This window comes from Drosophila gunungcola, unplaced genomic scaffold (genome assembly GCF_025200985.1).
Source record: "Drosophila gunungcola strain Sukarami unplaced genomic scaffold, Dgunungcola_SK_2 000095F, whole genome shotgun sequence".
NCBI lineage: Eukaryota > Metazoa > Arthropoda > Insecta > Diptera > Drosophilidae > Drosophila > Drosophila gunungcola.
The window spans coordinates 214252-231472 of record NW_026453257.1 but is presented as its reverse complement, the minus strand read 5'-3'; the positions used below and the strand labels follow the sequence as shown (position 1 = coordinate 231472).

The 17221-nt window shown below is 32.1% G+C and overlaps 1 protein-coding gene across 1 annotated transcript in view; it reads left to right on the top strand.

Moving 5' to 3' along the window:
• Positions 1-14076: 14076 nt before the first annotated feature.
• LOC128265129 (uncharacterized) overlaps positions 14077-17221 on the top strand; it is a 175897-nt gene continuing 172752 nt past the window's right edge. Inside the window, exon 1 of the mRNA XM_053000957.1 lies at positions 14077-14090. The gene's annotated coding sequence lies outside the window, so the exon portion shown is untranslated. The remainder of the gene's footprint in view (positions 14091-17221) is intronic.

Here is a 17221-nt window from a genome sequence, read left to right as displayed (position 1 = left end):
CCACAAGCCACCTATAACATTATGCATTAAATTTTAATGTTGTGGTATTTTTAAGTACATTTATTATCCTCACACGCTCCTAAACATTTTTTATCTCCTTCAGAACAATGTTAATTGTATTGTTTATCCGTCGACCATGGCCACAATTTAAATTAAAATTAAAATATGCAAAAACTTTTTTGCTGTCTTTTTCAATTCCCACCAGTGTGTACATGCCCGTAGGATTAGCAGCTGCCGGCGCTTCCGAAACGGTGTGCACACACCTCTGGGCATTATTTGGCCTAGGCCCTCGGGGACAATCGTTCTCATCTTCAAATTGAATTTGCCGCTGGGCAGGGCATTTTACTGAGTACTCAGTATGTTCAGTGTACTTTATATAGGACACTACCGAAAAGAAGACCTGGCATTCTCCGGTCGGCCAAAACTATCTTTCTGCACTTTTTTCTGCTCGCTGTTTTCATTTTTGATTCCGAGCAACAAACAATTTTGGCAGCGTCAATTCGTGCATACTCGTTGGATAAATGTACACACATACAGCTGCAGTCAAAATAAAAGTAGTTTTTAGCTTATAAAAATAGCCATTGAAAATAGTTTGGTATACATTTTCTTAATACTTATAATGCATATTTAATAAGCTAGATGGGGCAAATATAAAAACCGCTTTCGACATATGTAGGTAAAATATTTTACATCATGTAAAAAACAGATTGCCAAAAATAAAAATTAATGAAATTGTACACTAAAACAATTTGTAAAATATTAAAAACCTTTTTATTGTAATACAAACAGCAATTGTATATATTTTATAAGGCAAATACTAAATACTTAATAAACTAAAATTATAAGGTATACTATTTTTAAATAATTAAATAAAAAAAATTGACAATAAAAACTGTTTTTAATTTTTTACTTTCAAAATTTATCAGATATTTAAACTTATTAAATAGTGCAGATAAACGAGGATTTGTGGTTATTTTCTTAAATGGTTACAAAATCATTTACTTCAGTATATTGAAAAGTGAATTTTAAGGAATTATTAATAGCTGTTATTATCCTTGAAAAACTAAAACAACATCAAAAATGTTATAACCAAATTTAATTTAATGTAAAGTAAGCATTATGATACACTAAAAGAAAAGATGTTCTATGCCTTTAAGCTAGGATTTTGAGCAATTTCAATGGTCCAATTACTATTATTTTGACCACAACTGCAAATGTACATATATACATAGCATAAATACTTATCCAGATATATGTTTGTGGGAAAATGCTATGCATTTTCGGCTGTTGCTGCTGGCTTTCGGCGGCGTTGACAATTTGCATATATAAATTTCGTTTTCAATTTGGACAGACTCCACCCCCTCCCGTACCCATAAAAAAAAACATGGACAGAAAGAGAGAGTGTACTGTGCGAAACAAGACGGGGGATGCGAATGTTTAGTCCAGTGATTGTTGATTTTAATTTATTATTGTTTATTGATAAAATGTTCACTGCAAATTTGCATAAATCGATAAATAATGGCCCGGCCAAAAGGCGAAATTTAGATATTTATTGCATTTTGCATGCCCTTTTGACCCCGCCCCCTCGCTTTCCGCCCCCTGTTTGTTGCTTTGCTTTTGCTTTCAATTTCCGCCGAGCATTTTACCCAATTAACTAAATTTTGTTGCCTTTGTTTGCATGGCGATTGGCAATTGGCAATTGGCAGCATCACGGTCAGGATATTGGCTAAAAGGGGGGGAGAGGGGAATTTGTTAAGAGAGGAGGGGGGTGGGTCCCCTCTACATTTTCCATTTTGCATTTCCCATTTCCAAGCTGGCATTTAGCGGAAATCGTGTGGCTGCGATCGCGCTGAAGTCTGCTTAAATTTAAAACCCTTTGCAGTTACTGACAGGCGAAACAAAGGAAGATGAAGGATGTGAAGGCGACCAAACCCATCCTGCATTCCGCATCCTGCATCCTGTGTCCTGTGTCCTTGTTTCTGGTCATCGATGCCAGGCCCTATCAATATTATTATTCAATTAATGGAACTTTGGAGTATGTGGGAACTTATAGGCAGCAGAGAAAATTCTACAGTTTTTGAGGTATAAACTTATATTACTTATTTTTTATTTTTTCAAAGGTTTTTTTTTTAATTTTAAAGATATTATTTATTTATTTGTTGCATATTATTTATGATTTGGTAGTTTTCACCTTCGAAATTATATATTTTTCAGTATACAATTGTAAAAATATTACCTTGACAAAATTAAGAAGGAAGAAAAGAAAATGATAAAGTTTTTTATTTTTAGCATTCAGAAATTTTAAAGATATCAAGTATTTATCTGCAGCATTTTATTTACGATTTGGATTTGGTGGTTGTTACTTTCAAAACTCAGCTACATCTATATCATTATTTTTAAGTATGTAAAAGCTTACAAATTGTAGCTTTAAAGTTGTATATTACAAAACATTTAACTATTTAATTCAGGAAATCAAATCAATCTTATCTGACTGACACTTATATAACTAGTTGAGTTGGAATATTCCGTTATCGCAATATCGAGACTATTGGCACGGAAAAGTTTTGTTTATCTGTCCGAAACCGAACACCGAACCCTTTGATGCCCCTTTTTTTGCGTCTTAAAATAAATGACCGCTTAGTCCTGTGGGAGACTCTCTTTTGGCATCATCGCTTCTTATTTTGCTTCGCTGCCTTGTTTTTTTTCCGATTTCCGTTTTATGTTTGACAGGGGTATGGATACCCACCAGACTCCACGGGGATTTCCCTTTGAGGTGTCTGCAGGTCCTTGCAACTATTTGTCTACAATCGGTTTAGAGCAATTGATTTGGTTTTGATAAAAAAAACCGATTTAAGAAAATCGATTTTTTGAAAAATTAACTTTATGACCAATTTTCGCATTTTTGATACATCACATATTTTTGCGGGAATTTGATAAACTGAAAAATTTTAAACTGTGAAGGCCATTTGATTGGCAATTTAATGACGAATTCGCCGATGTATGACATTCCATCCTGTGACCAATTTATTCTCAAGGTTTTTATACAAAAACCGATTTTTTATTGTGTTTTTTGGGTTTTCGGAGATTTGTAAAAAAAAAAATCCTAAAGCGTCCTTTTGTTGTAACTTGTTGAAATTTAAAGTTATAGCCATTAAAGTGACTGTTTTGGATAGCTGGCGACCTATACTACACATCCATTATCGGTTTAGAATACTTTATATGGTTTTGATAAAAAAAAACCGATTTTTGAAAATCGATTTTTTGAAAAATTACCTTTATGACCAATTTTCACATTTTTGATAAGGGGGTACATCATCATTTTTTGCTAAAATTTTATGAATAGAAAAATTTTTAACTGTGAATGCCATTTGATTGGCAATTTAATGACGAATTCGCCGATGTATGACATTTTATCCTGTCACCATTTCTTCCCGAGATTTTAATCCAAAAACCGATTTTTTAGGTTCCTTTTTTGGGTTGTCGGAGATTTGTAAAAAGAAAAAATTTCTATATCATCCTTTTGTTGTAACTATACGAAATTTAAAGGTATAGCCATTAAAGTGACTGTTTTGGATAGCTGGCGACCTATACTACACATCCATTATCGGTTTAGAATACTTTATATGGTTTTGATAAAAAAACCGATTTTTGGAAATCGATTTTTTGAGAAATTACCTTTATGACCAATTTTCACATTTTTGATAAGGGGGTACATCATCATTTTTTGCTAAAATTTTATGAATAGAAAAATTTTTAACTGTGAATGCCATTTGATTGGCAATTTAATGACGAATTCGCCGATGTATGACAATTTATCCTGTGACCATTTCTTCCCGAGACTTTGATCCAAAAACCGATTTTTTAGGTTCCTTTTTTGGGTTTTCGGAGATTTGTAAAAAAAAAAATTCCTAAAGCGTGTAACTTGGCGAAATTTAAAGGTATAGCCATAAATGTGACTGTTTTGGATAGCTGGCGACCTATACTACCCATCCACATTCGGTTTAGAACACTTGATTTGGTTTTGATAAAAAAAAAGATTTTTGAAAATCGATTTTTTTAAAATTAGCTTTATGACCAATTTTGAGCATTTTTGATAAAATTGCCAAAATTTGGTGAATTGAAAAATTTATAACTGTGAATGCCATTTGATTGGCAATTTAATGACGAATTCGCCGATGTATGACATTTTATCCTGTCACCATTTCTTCCCGAGATTTTAATCCAAAAACCGATTTTTTAGGTTCCTTTTTTGGGTTGTCGGAGATTTGTAAAAAGAAAAAATTTCTATATCATCCTTTTGTTGTAACTATACGAAATTTAAAGGTATAGCCATTAAAGTGACTGTTTTGGATAGCTGGCGACCTATACTACACATCCATTATCGGATTAGAATACTTTATATGGTTTTGATAAAAAAAACCGATTTTTGGAAATCGATTTTTTTTAAAAATTAACTTTATGACCAATTTTGAGCATTTTTGATAAGGGGGTACATCATCATTTTTTGCCAAAATTTGATGAATTGTAAATTTTTAACTGTGAATGCCATTTGATTGGCAATTTAATGACGAATTCGCCGATGTATGACATTTTATCCTGTCACCATTTCTTCCCGAGATTTTAATCCAAAAACCGATTTTTAGGTTCCTTTTTTGGGTTGTCGGAGATTTGTAAAAAGAAAAAATTTCTATATCATCCTTTTGTTGTAACTATGCGAAATTTAAAGGTATAGCCATTAAGGTGACTGTTTTGGATAGCTGGCGACCTATACTACACATCCATTATCGGTTTAGAATAATTGATATGGTTTTGATAAAAAAAACCTATTTTTGAAAATCGATTTTTTGAAAAATTACCTTTATGACCAATTTTAGCATTTTTGATAAGGGGGTACATCATAATTTTTTGCTAAAATTTTATGAATAGAAAAATTTTTAACTGTGAATGCCATTTGATTGGCAATTTAATGACGAATTCGCCGATGTATGACAATTTATCCTGTGACCATTTCTTCCCGAGACTTTGATCCAAAAACCGATTTTTTAGGTTCCTTTTTTGGGTTTTCGGAGATTTGTAAAAAAAAAAATTCCTAAAGCGTGTAACTTGGCGAAATTTAAAGGTATAGCCATAAATGTGACTGTTTTAGATAGCTGGCGACCTATACTACCCATCCACATTCGGTTTAGAACACTTGATTTGGTTTTAATAAAAAAACCGATTTTTGAAAATAGATTTATTGAAAAATTAACTTTATGACCAATTTTAGCATTTTTGATAAGGGGGTATATCATCATTTTTTGCCAAAATTTGATGAATTGAAAAATTTTTAACTGTGAATGCCATTTGATTGGCAATTTAATGACGAATTCGCCAATGTATGACATTTCATCCTGTGACCATTTCTTCCCGAGATTTTGATCCAAAAACCGATTTTTTAGGTTCCTTTTTTGGGTTTTCGGAGGTTTGTAAAAAAAAAATCCTAAAGCGTCCTTTTGTTGTAACTTTGAGAAATTTAAAGGTATAGCCATAAAAGTGACTGTTTTGGATAGCTGGTGACCTATACTACCCATCCATTATCGGTTTAGAACACTTGATTTGGTTTTGATAAAAAAAAAGATTTTTGAAAATCGATTTTTTTAAAAATTAACTTTATGACCAATTTTGAGCATTTTTGATAAGGGGGTACATCATCATTTTTTGCCAAAATTTGATGAATTGAAAAATTTTTAACTGTGAATGCCATTTGATTGGCAATTTAATGACGAATTCGCCGATGTATGACATTTTATCCTGTCACCATTTCTTCCCGAGATTTTAATCCAAAAACCGATTTTTAGGTTCCTTTTTTGGGTTGTCGGAGATTTGTAAACAGAAAAAATTTCTATATCATCCTTTTGTTGTAACTATGCGAAATTTAAAGGTATAGCCATTAAAGTGACTGTTTTGGATAGCTGGCGACCTATACTACACATCCATTATCGGTTTAGAATAATTGATATGGTTTTGATAAAAAAAAACCTATTTTTGAAAATCGATTTTTTGAAAAATTACCTTTATGACCAATTTTAGCATTTTTGATAAGGGGGTACATCATAATTTTTTGCTAAAATTTTATGAATAGAAAATTTTTAACTGTGAATGCCATTTGATTGGCAATTTAATGACGAATTCGCCGATGTATGACAATTTATCCTGTGACCATTTCTTCCCGAGACTTTGATCCAAAAACCGATTTTTTAGGTTCCTTTTTTGGGTTTTCGGAGATTTGTAAAAAAAAAAATTCCTAAAGCGTGTAACTTGGCGAAATTTAAAGGTATAGCCATAAATGTGACTGTTTTAGATAGCTGGCGACCTATACTACCCATCCACATTCGGTTTAGAACACTTGATTTGGTTTTAATAAAAAAACCGATTTTTGAAAATAGATTTATTGAAAAATTAACTTTATGACCAATTTTAGCATTTTTGATAAGGGGGTATATCATCATTTTTTGCCAAAATTTGATGAATTGAAAAATTTTTAACTGTGAATGCCATTTGATTGGCAATTTAATGACGAATTCGCCAATGTATGACATTCCATCCTGTGACCATTTCTTCCCGAGATTTTGATCCAAAAACCGATTTTTTAGGTTCCTTTTTTGGGTTTTCGGAGGTTTGTAAAAAAAAAATCCTAAAGCGTCCTTTTGTTGTAACTTTGAGAAATTTAAAGGTATAGCCATAAAAGTGACTGTTTTGGATAGCTGGTGACCTATACTACCCATCCATTATCGGTTTAGAACACTTGATTTGGTTTTGATAAAAAAAAAAGATTTTTGAAAATCGATTTTTTTTAAAATTAACTTTATGACCAATTTTGAGCATTTTTGATAAGGGGGTACATCATCATTTTTTGCCAAAATTTGATGAATTGAAAAATTTTTAACTGTGAATGCCATTTGATTGGCAATTTAATGACGAATTCGCCGATGTATGACATTTTATCCTGTCACCATTTCTTCCCGAGATTTTAATCCAAAAACCGATTTTTAGGTTCCTTTTTTGGGTTGTCGGAGATTTGTAAACAGAAAAAATTTCTATATCATCCTTTTGTTGTAACTATGCGAAATTTAAAGGTATAGCCATTAAAGTGACTGTTTTGGATAGCTGGCGACCTATACTACACATCCATTATCGGTTTAGAATAATTGATATGGTTTTGATAAAAAAAAACCTATTTTTGAAAATCGATTTTTTGAAAAATTACCTTTATGACCAATTTTAGCATTTTTGATAAGGGGGTACATCATAATTTTTTGCTAAAATTTTATGAATAGAAAAATTTTTAACTGTGAATGCCATTTGATTGGCAATTTAATGACGAATTCGACGATGTATGACATTCCATCCTGTGACCATTTCTTCCCGAGATTTTTATCCAAAACCCGATTTTTTAGGTGCCTTTTTTGGGTTTTCGGAGATTTGTAAAAACTTGGCGAAATTTAAAGGAATAGACATAAAAGTTACTGTTTTGGATAGCTGGCGACCTATACTACCCATCCACAATCGGTTTAGAACACTTGATTTGGTTTTGATAAAAAAAAAAACGATTTTTGAAAATCGATTTTTTGAAAAATTACCTTTATGACCAATTTTAGCATTTTTGATAAGGGGGTACATCATCATTTTTTGCCAAAAATTTATGAATAGAAAAAATTTTAACTGTGAATGTCATTTGATTGGCAATTTAATGACGAATTCGACTATGTATGACATTCCATCCATTGACCATTTCTTCCCGAGATTTTGATCCAAAAACCGATTTTTTAGGTTCCTTTTTTGGGTTTTCGGAGATTTATAAAAAAAAAAATTCCTAAAGCGTCCTTTTGTTGTAACTTGGCGAAATTTAAAGGTATAGCCATAAAATTGACTGTTTTGGATAACTGGCGACCTATACTACCTATCCATTATCGGTTTAGAATACTTGATTTGGTTTTGTTAGAAAAACCGATTTTTGGAAATCGATTTTTTGAAAAATTAACTTTATGACCAATTTTCACATTTTTGATAAGGGGGTACATCATCATTTTTTGCTAAAATTTTATGAATAGAAAAAATTTTAACTGTGAATGCCATTTGATTGGCAATTGAATGACGAATTCGACTATGTATGACATTCCATCCATTGACCATTTCTTCCCGAGATTTTGATCCAAAAACCGATTTTTTAGGTTCCTTTTTTGGGTTTTCGGAGATTTATAAAAAAAAAATTCCTAAAGCGTCCTTTTGTTGTAACTTGGCGAAATTTAAAGGTATAGCCATAAAATTGACTGTTTTGAATAGCTGGCGACCTAACTACCTATCCATTATCGGTTAGAATACTTGATTTGGTTTTGTTAGAAAAACCGATTTTTGGAAATCGATTTTTTGAAAAATTACCTTTATGACCAATTTTCACATATTTGATAAGGGGTTACATCATCATTTTTTGCTAAAATTTTATGAATAGAAAAAATTTTAACTGTGAATGCCATTTGATTGGCAATTTAATGACGAATTCGACTATGTATGACATTCCATCCATTGACCATTTCTTCCCGAGATTTTGATCCAAAAACCGATTTTTTAGGTTCCTTTTTGGGTTTTCGGAGGTTTGTAAAAAAAAAATCCTAAAGCGTCCTTTTGTTGTAACTTTGCGAAATTTAAAGGTATAGCCATAAAAGTGACTGTTTTGGATAGCTGGTGACCTATACTACCCATCCATTATCGGTTTAGAACACTTGATTTGGTTTTGATAAAAAAAAAGATTTTTGAAAATCGATTTTTTTTTTAAATTAACTTTATGACCAATTTTGAGCATTTTTGATAAGGGGGTACATCATCATTTTTTGCCAAAATTTGGTGAATTGAAAAATTTTTAACTGTGAATGCCATTTGATTGGCAATTTAATGACGAATTCGCCGATGTATGACATTTTATCCTGTCACCATTTCTTCCCGAGATTTTAATCCAAAAACCGATTTTTAGGTTCCTTTTTGGGTTGTCGGAGATTTGTAAAAAGAAAAAATTTCTATATCATCCTTTTGTTGTAACTATGCGAAATTTAAAGGTATAGCCATGAAAGTGACTGTTTTGGATAGCTGGCGACCTATACTACCCATCCATAATCGGTTTAGAACATTTGATTTGGTTTTGCTAAAGAAACCGATTTTTTAAAATCGATTTTTTGAAAAATTAACTTTATGACCAATTTTCGCATTTTTGATAAGGGGGGTACATCATCATTTTTTGCCAAAATTTGATGAATTGAAAAATTTTTAACTGTGAATGCTATTTGATTGCCAATTTAATGACGAATTCGCCGATGTATGACATTTTATCCTGTGACCATTTCTTCCCGAGACTTTGATCCAAAAACCTATTTTTTAGGTTCCTTTTTTGGGTTTTCGGAGATTTGTAAAACAAAAAAAATCCTAAAGCGTCCTTTTGTTGTAACTTTGCGAAATTTAAAGGTATAGCCATGAAAGTGACTGTTTTGGATAGCTGGCGACCTATACTACCCATCCATTATCGGTTTAGAATACTTGATTTGGTTTTGATAGAAAAACCGATTTTGGAAATCGATTTTTTGAAAAATTAACTTTATGACCAATTTTAGCATTTTTGATAAGGGGGTACATCATCATTTTTTGCCAAAATTTGATGAATTGAAAAATTTGTAACTGTGAATGCTATTTGATTGCCAATTTAATGACGAATTCGCCGATGTATGACATTTTATCCTGTGACCATTTCTTCCCGAGACTTTGATCCAAAAACCTATTTTTTAGGTTCCTTTTTGGGTTTTCGGAGATTTGTAAAACAAAAAAAATCCTAAAGCGTCCTTTTGTTGTAACTTTGCGAAATTTAAAGGTATAGCCATGAAAGTGACTGTTTTGGATAGCTGGCGACCTATACTACCCATCCATTATCGGTTTAGAACATTTGATTTGGTTTTGCTAAAGAAACCGATTTTTTAAAATCGATTTTTTGAAAAATTAACTTTATGACCAATTTTCGCATTTTTGATAAGGGGGTACATCATCATTTTTTGCCAAAATTTGATGAATTGAAAAATTTTTAACTGTGAATGCTATTTGATTGCCAATTTAATGACGAATTCGCCGATGTATGACATTTTATCCTGTGACCATTTCTTCCCGAGACTTTGATCCAAAAACCGATTTTTTAGGTTCCTTTTTTGGGTTTTCGGAGATTTGTAAAACAAAAAAATTCCTAAAGCGTCCTTTTGTTGTAACTTTGCGAAATTTAAAGGTATAGCCATGAAAGTGACTGTTTTGGATAGCTGGCGACCTATACTACCCATCCATACTCGGTTTAGTACACTTGATTTGGTTTTAATAAAATAAACCGATTTTTGAAAATCGATTTTTTGAAAAATTAACTTTATGACCAATTTTCGCATTTTTGATAAGGGGGTACATCATCATTTTTTGCCAAAATTTGATGAATTGAAAAATTTTTAACTGTGAATGCCATTTGATTGGCAATTTAATGACGAATTCGCCGATGTATGACAATTTATCCTGTGACCATTTCTTCCCGAGACTTTGATCCAAAAACCTATTTTTTAGGTTCCTTTTTTGGGTTTTCGGAGATTTGTAAAACAAAAAAAATCCTAAAGCGTCCCTTTTGTTGTAACTTTGCGAAATTTAAAGGTATAGCCATGAAAATGACTGTTTTGGATAGCTGGCGACCTATACTACCCATCCATTATCGGTTTAGAATACTTGATTTGGTTTTGATAGAACAACCGATTTTGGAAATCGATTTTTTGAAAAATTAACTTTATGACCAATTTTTGCATTTTTGATAAGGGGGTACATCATCATTTTTTGCCAAAATTTGATGAATTGAAAAATTTTTAACTGTGAATGCCATTTGATTGGCAATTTAATGACGAATTCGCCGATGTATGACATTTTATCCTGTGCCATTTCTTCCCGAGATTTTGATCCAAAAACCTATTTTTTAGGTTCCTTTTTTGGGTTTTCGGAGATTTGTAAAACAAAAAAATTCCCCAAAGCGTCCTTTTGTTGTAACTTTGCGAAATGTAAAGGTATAGCCATGAAAGTGACTGTTTTGGATAGCTGGCGACCTATACTACCCATCCATAATCGGTTTAGAACATTTGATTTGGTTTTGCTAAAGAAACCGATTTTTTAAAATCGATTTTTTGAAAAATTAACTTTATGACCAATTTTCGCATTTTTGATAAGGGGGTACATCATCATTTTTTGCCAAAATTTGATGAATTGAAAAATTTTTAACTGTGAATGCCATTTGATTGGCAATTTAATGACGAATTCGCCGATGTATGACAATTTATCCTGTGACCATTTCTTCCCGAGACTTTGATCCAAAAACCTATTTTTTAGGTTCCTTTTTTGGGTTTTCGGAGATTTGTAAAACAAAAAAAATCCTAAAGCGTCCTTTTGTTGTAACTTTGCGAAATTTAAAGGTATAGCCATGAAAGTGACTGTTTTGGATAGCTGGCGACCTTACTACCCATCCATTATCGGTTTAGAATACTTGATTTGGTTTTGATAGAAAAACCGATTTTGGAAATCGATTTTTTGAAAAATTAACTTTATGACCAATTTTCGCATTTTTGATAAGGGGGTACATCATCATTTTTTGCCAAAATTTGATGAATTGAAAAATTTTTAACTGTGAATGCCATTTGATTGGCAATTTAATGACGAATTCGCCGATGTATGACAATTTATCCTGTGACCATTTCTTCCCGAGACTTTGATCCAAAAACCTATTTTTTAGGTTCCTTTTTTGGGTTTTCGGAGATTTGTAAAACAAAAAAAATCCTAAAGCGTCCTTTTGTTGTAACTTTGCGAAATTTAAAGGTATAGCCATGAAAGTGACTGTTTTGGATAGCTGGCGACCTATACTACCCATCCATTATCGGTTTAGAATACTTGATTTGGTTTTGATAGAAAAACCGATTTTGGAAATCGATTTTTTGAAAAATTAACTTTATGACCAATTTTCGCATTTTTGATAAGGGGGTACATCATCATTTTTTGCCAAAATTTGATGAATTGAAAAATTTTTAACTGTGAATGCCATTTGATTGGCAATTTAATGACGAATTCGCCGATGTATGACAATTTATCCTGTGACCATTTCTTCCCGAGACTTTGATCCAAAAACCTATTTTTTAGGTTCCTTTTTTGGGTTTTCGGAGATTTGTAAAACAAAAAAAATCCTAAAGCGTCCTTTTGTTGTAACTTTGCGAAATTTAAAGGTATAGCCATGAAAGTGACTGTTTTGGATAGCTGGCGACCTATACTACCCATCCATAATCGGTTTAGAACATTTGATTTGGTTTTGCTAAAGAAACCGATTTTTTAAAATCGATTTTTTGAAAAATTAACTTTATGACCAATTTTCGCATTTTTGATAAGGGGGTACATCATCATTTTTTGCCAAAATTTGATGAATTGAAAAATTTTTAACTGTGAATGCCATTTGATTGGCAATTTAATGACGAATTCGCCGATGTATGACAATTTATCCTGTGACCATTTCTTCCCGAGACTTTGATCCAAAAACCTATTTTTAGGTTCCTTTTTTGGGTTTTCGGAGATTTGTAAAACAAAAAAAATCCTAAAGCGTCCTTTTGTTGTAACTTTGCGAAATTTAAAGGTATAGCCATGAAAGTGACTGTTTTGGATAGCTGGCGACCTATACTACCCATCCATTATCGGTTTAGAATACTTGATTTGGTTTTGATAGAAAAACCGATTTTGGAAATCGATTTTTTGAAAAATTAACTTTATGACCAATTTTCGCATTTTTGATAAGGGGGTACATCATCATTTTTTGCCAAAATTTGATGAATTGAAAAATTTTTAACTGTGAATGCCATTTGATTGGCAATTTAATGACGAATTCGCCGATGTCTGACATTTTATCCTGTGCCAATTTCTTCCCGAGATTTTGATCCAAAAACCTATTTTTTAGGTTCCTTTTTTGGGTTTTCGGAGATTTGTAAAACAAAAAAATTCCCCAAAGCGTCCTTTTGTTGTAACTTTGCGAAATGTAAAGGTATAGCCATGAAAGTGACTGTTTTGGATAGCTGGCGACCTATACTACCCATCCATAATCGGTTTAGAACATTTGATTTGGTTTTGCTAAAGAAACCGATTTTTTAAAATCGATTTTTTGAAAAATTAACTTTATGACCAATTTTCGCATTTTTGATAAGGGGGTACATCATCATTTTTTGCCAAAATTTGATGAATTGAAAAATTTTTAACTGTGAATGCCATTTGATTGGCAATTTAATGACGAATTCGCCGATGTATGACAATTTATCCTGTGACCATTTCTTCCCGAGACTTTGATCCAAAAACCTATTTTTTAGGTTCCTTTTTTGGGTTTTCGGAGATTTGTAAAACAAAAAAAATCCTAAAGCGTCCTTTTGTTGTAACTTTGCGAAATTTAAAGGTATAGCCATGAAAGTGACTGTTTTGGATAGCTGGCGACCTATACTACCCATCCATTATCGGTTTAGAATACTTGATTTGGTTTTGATAGAAAAACCGATTTTGGAAATCGATTTTTTGAAAAATTAACTTTATGACCAATTTTCGCATTTTTGATAAGGGGGTACATCATCATTTTTTGCCAAAATTTGATGAATTGAAAAATTTTTAACTGTGAATGCCATTTGATTGGCAATTTAATGACGAATTCGCCGATGTATGACAATTTATCCTGTGACCATTTCTTCCCGAGACTTTGATCCAAAAACTGATTTTTTAGGTTCCTTTTTTGGGTTTTCGGAGATTTGTAAAACAAAAAAAATTCCCTAAAGCGTCCTTTTGTTGTAACTTTGCGAAATTTAAAGGTATAGCCATGAAAGTGACTGTTTTGGATAGCTGGCGACCTATACTACCCATCCATTATCGGTTTAGAATACATTGATTTGGTTTTGATAAAGAAACCGATTTTTGAAATCGATTTTTTGAAAAATTAACTTTATGACCAATTTTCGCATTTTTGATAAGGGGGTACATCATCATTTTTGCCAAAATTTGATGAATTGAAAAATTTTTAACTGTGAATGCTATTTGATTGCCAATTTAATGACGAATTCGCCGATGTATGACAATTTATCCTGTGACCATTTCTTCCCGAGACTTTGATCCAAAAACCGATTTTTTAGGTTCCTTTTTTGGGTTTTCGGAGATTTGTAAAACAAAAAAATTCCTAAAGCGTCCTTTTGTTGTAACTTTGCGAAATTTAAAGGTATAGCCATGAAAGTGACTGTTTTGGATAGCTGGCGACCTATACTACCCATCCATACTCGGTTTAGAACACTTGATTTGGTTTTAATAAAATAAACCGATTTTGAAAATCGATTTTTTGAAAAATTAACTTTATGACCAATTTTCGCATTTTTGATAAGGGGGTACATCATCATTTTTTGCCAAAATTTGATGAATTGAAAATTTTTAACTGTGAATGCCATTTGATTGGCAATTTAATGACGAATTCGCCGATGTATGACAATTTATCCTGTGACCATTTCTTCCCGAGATTTTGATCCAAAAACCTATTTTTTAGGTTCCTTTTTTGGGTTTTCGGAGATTTGTAAAACAAAAAAATCCCTAAAGCGTCCTTTTGTTGTAACTTTGCGAAATGTAAAGGTATAGCCATGAAAGTGACTGTTTTGGATAGCTGGCGACCTATACTACCCATCCATAATCGGTTTAGAACATTTGATTTGGTTTTGCTAAAGAAACCGATTTTTTAAAATCGATTTTTTGAAAAATTAACTTTATGACCAATTTTCGCATTTTTGATAAGGGGGTACATCATCATTTTTTGCCAAAATTTGATGAATTGAAAAATTTTTAACTGTGAATGCCATTTGATTGGCAATTTAATGACGAATTCGCCGATGTATGACAATTTATCCTGTGACCATTTCTTCCCGAGACTTTGATCCAAAAACCTATTTTTTAGGTTCCTTTTTTGGGTTTTCGGAGATTTGTAAAACAAAAAAAATCCTAAAGCGTCCTTTTGTTGTAACTTTGCGAAATTTAAAGGTATAGCCATGAAAGTGACTGTTTTGGATAGCTGGCGACCTATACTACCCATCCATTATCGGTTTAGAATACTTGATTTGGTTTTGATAGAAAAACCGATTTTGGAAATCGATTTTTTGAAAAATTAACTTTATGACCAATTTTCGCATTTTTGATAAGGGGGTACATCATCATTTTTTGCCAAAATTTGATGAATTGAAAAATTTTTAACTGTGAATGCCATTTGATTGGCAATTTAATGACGAATTCGCCGATGTATGACAATTTATCCTGTGACCATTTCTTCCCGAGACTTTGATCCAAAAACCTATTTTTTAGGTTCCTTTTTTGGGTTTTCGGAGATTTGTAAAACAAAAAAAATCCTAAAGCGTCCTTTTGTTGTAACTTTGCGAAATTTAAAGGTATAGCCATGAAAGTGACTGTTTTGGATAGCTGGCGACCTATACTACCCATCCATTATCGGTTTAGAATACTTGATTTGGTTTTGATAGAAAAACCGATTTTGGAAATCGATTTTTTGAAAAATTAACTTTATGACCAATTTTCGCATTTTGATAAGGGGGTACATCATCATTTTTTGCCAAAATTTGATGAATTGAAAAATTTTTAACTGTGAATGCCATTTGATTGGCAATTTAATGACGAATTCGCCGATGTATGACAATTTATCCTGTGACCATTTCTTCCCGAGACTTTGATCCAAAAACCTATTTTTTAGGTTCCTTTTTTGGGTTTTCGGAGATTTGTAAAACAAAAAAAATCCTAAAGCGTCCTTTTGTTGTAACTTTGCGAAATTTAAAGGTATAGCCATGAAAGTGACTGTTTTGGATAGCTGGCGACCTATACTACCCATCCATTATCGGTTTAGAATACTTGATTTGGTTTTGATAGAAAAACCGATTTTGGAAATCGATTTTTTGAAAAATTAACTTTATGACCAATTTTAGCATTTTTGATAAGGGGGTACATCATCATTTTTTGCCAAAATTTGATGAATTGAAAAATTTTTAACTGTGAATGCTATTTGATTGCCAATTTAATGACGAATTCGCCGATGTATGACATTTTATCCTGTGACCATTTCTTCCCGAGACTTTGATCCAAAAACCGATTTTTTAGGTTCCTTTTTTGGGTTTTCGGAGATTTGTAAAACAAAAAAATTCCTAAAGCGTCCTTTTGTTGTAACTTTGCGAAATTTAAAGGTATAGCCATGAAAGTGACTGTTTTGGATAGCTGGCGACCTATACTACCCATCCATACTCGGTTTAGAACACTTGATTTGGTTTTAATAAAATAAACCGATTTTTGAAAATCGATTTTTTGAAAAATTAACTTTATGACCAATTTTCGCATTTTTGATAAGGGGGTACATCATCATTTTTTGCCAAAATTTGATGAATTGAAAAATTTTTAACTGTGAATGCCATTTGATTGGCAATTTAATGACGAATTCGCCGATGTATGACAATTTATCCTGTGACCATTTCTTCCCGAGATTTTGATCCAAAAACCTATTTTTTAGGTTCCTTTTTTGGGTTTTCGGAGATTTGTAAAACAAAAAAAATCCTAAAGCGTCCTTTTGTTGTAACTTTGCGAAATTTAAAGGTATAGCCATGAAAGTGACTGTTTTGGATAGCTGGCGACCTATACTACCCATCCATTATCGGTTTAGAATACTTGATTTGGTTTTGATAGAAAAACCGATTTTGGAAATCGATTTTTTGAAAAATTAACTTTATGACCAATTTTCGCATTTTTGATAAGGGGGTACATCATCATTTTTTGCCAAAATTTGATGAATTGAAAAATTTTTAACTGTGAATGCCATTTGATTGGCAATTTAATGACGAATTCGCCGATGTATGACAATTTATCCTGTGACCATTTCTTCCCGAGACTTTGATCCAAAAACCTATTTTTTAGGTTCCTTTTTTGGGTTTTCGGAGATTTGTAAAACAAAAAAAATCCTAAAGCGTCCTTTTGTTGTAACTTTGCGAAATTTAAAGGTATAGCCATGAAAGTGACTGTTTTGGATAGCTGGCGACCTATACTACCCACCCATTATCGGTTTAGAATACTTGATTTGGTTTTGATAGAACAACCGATT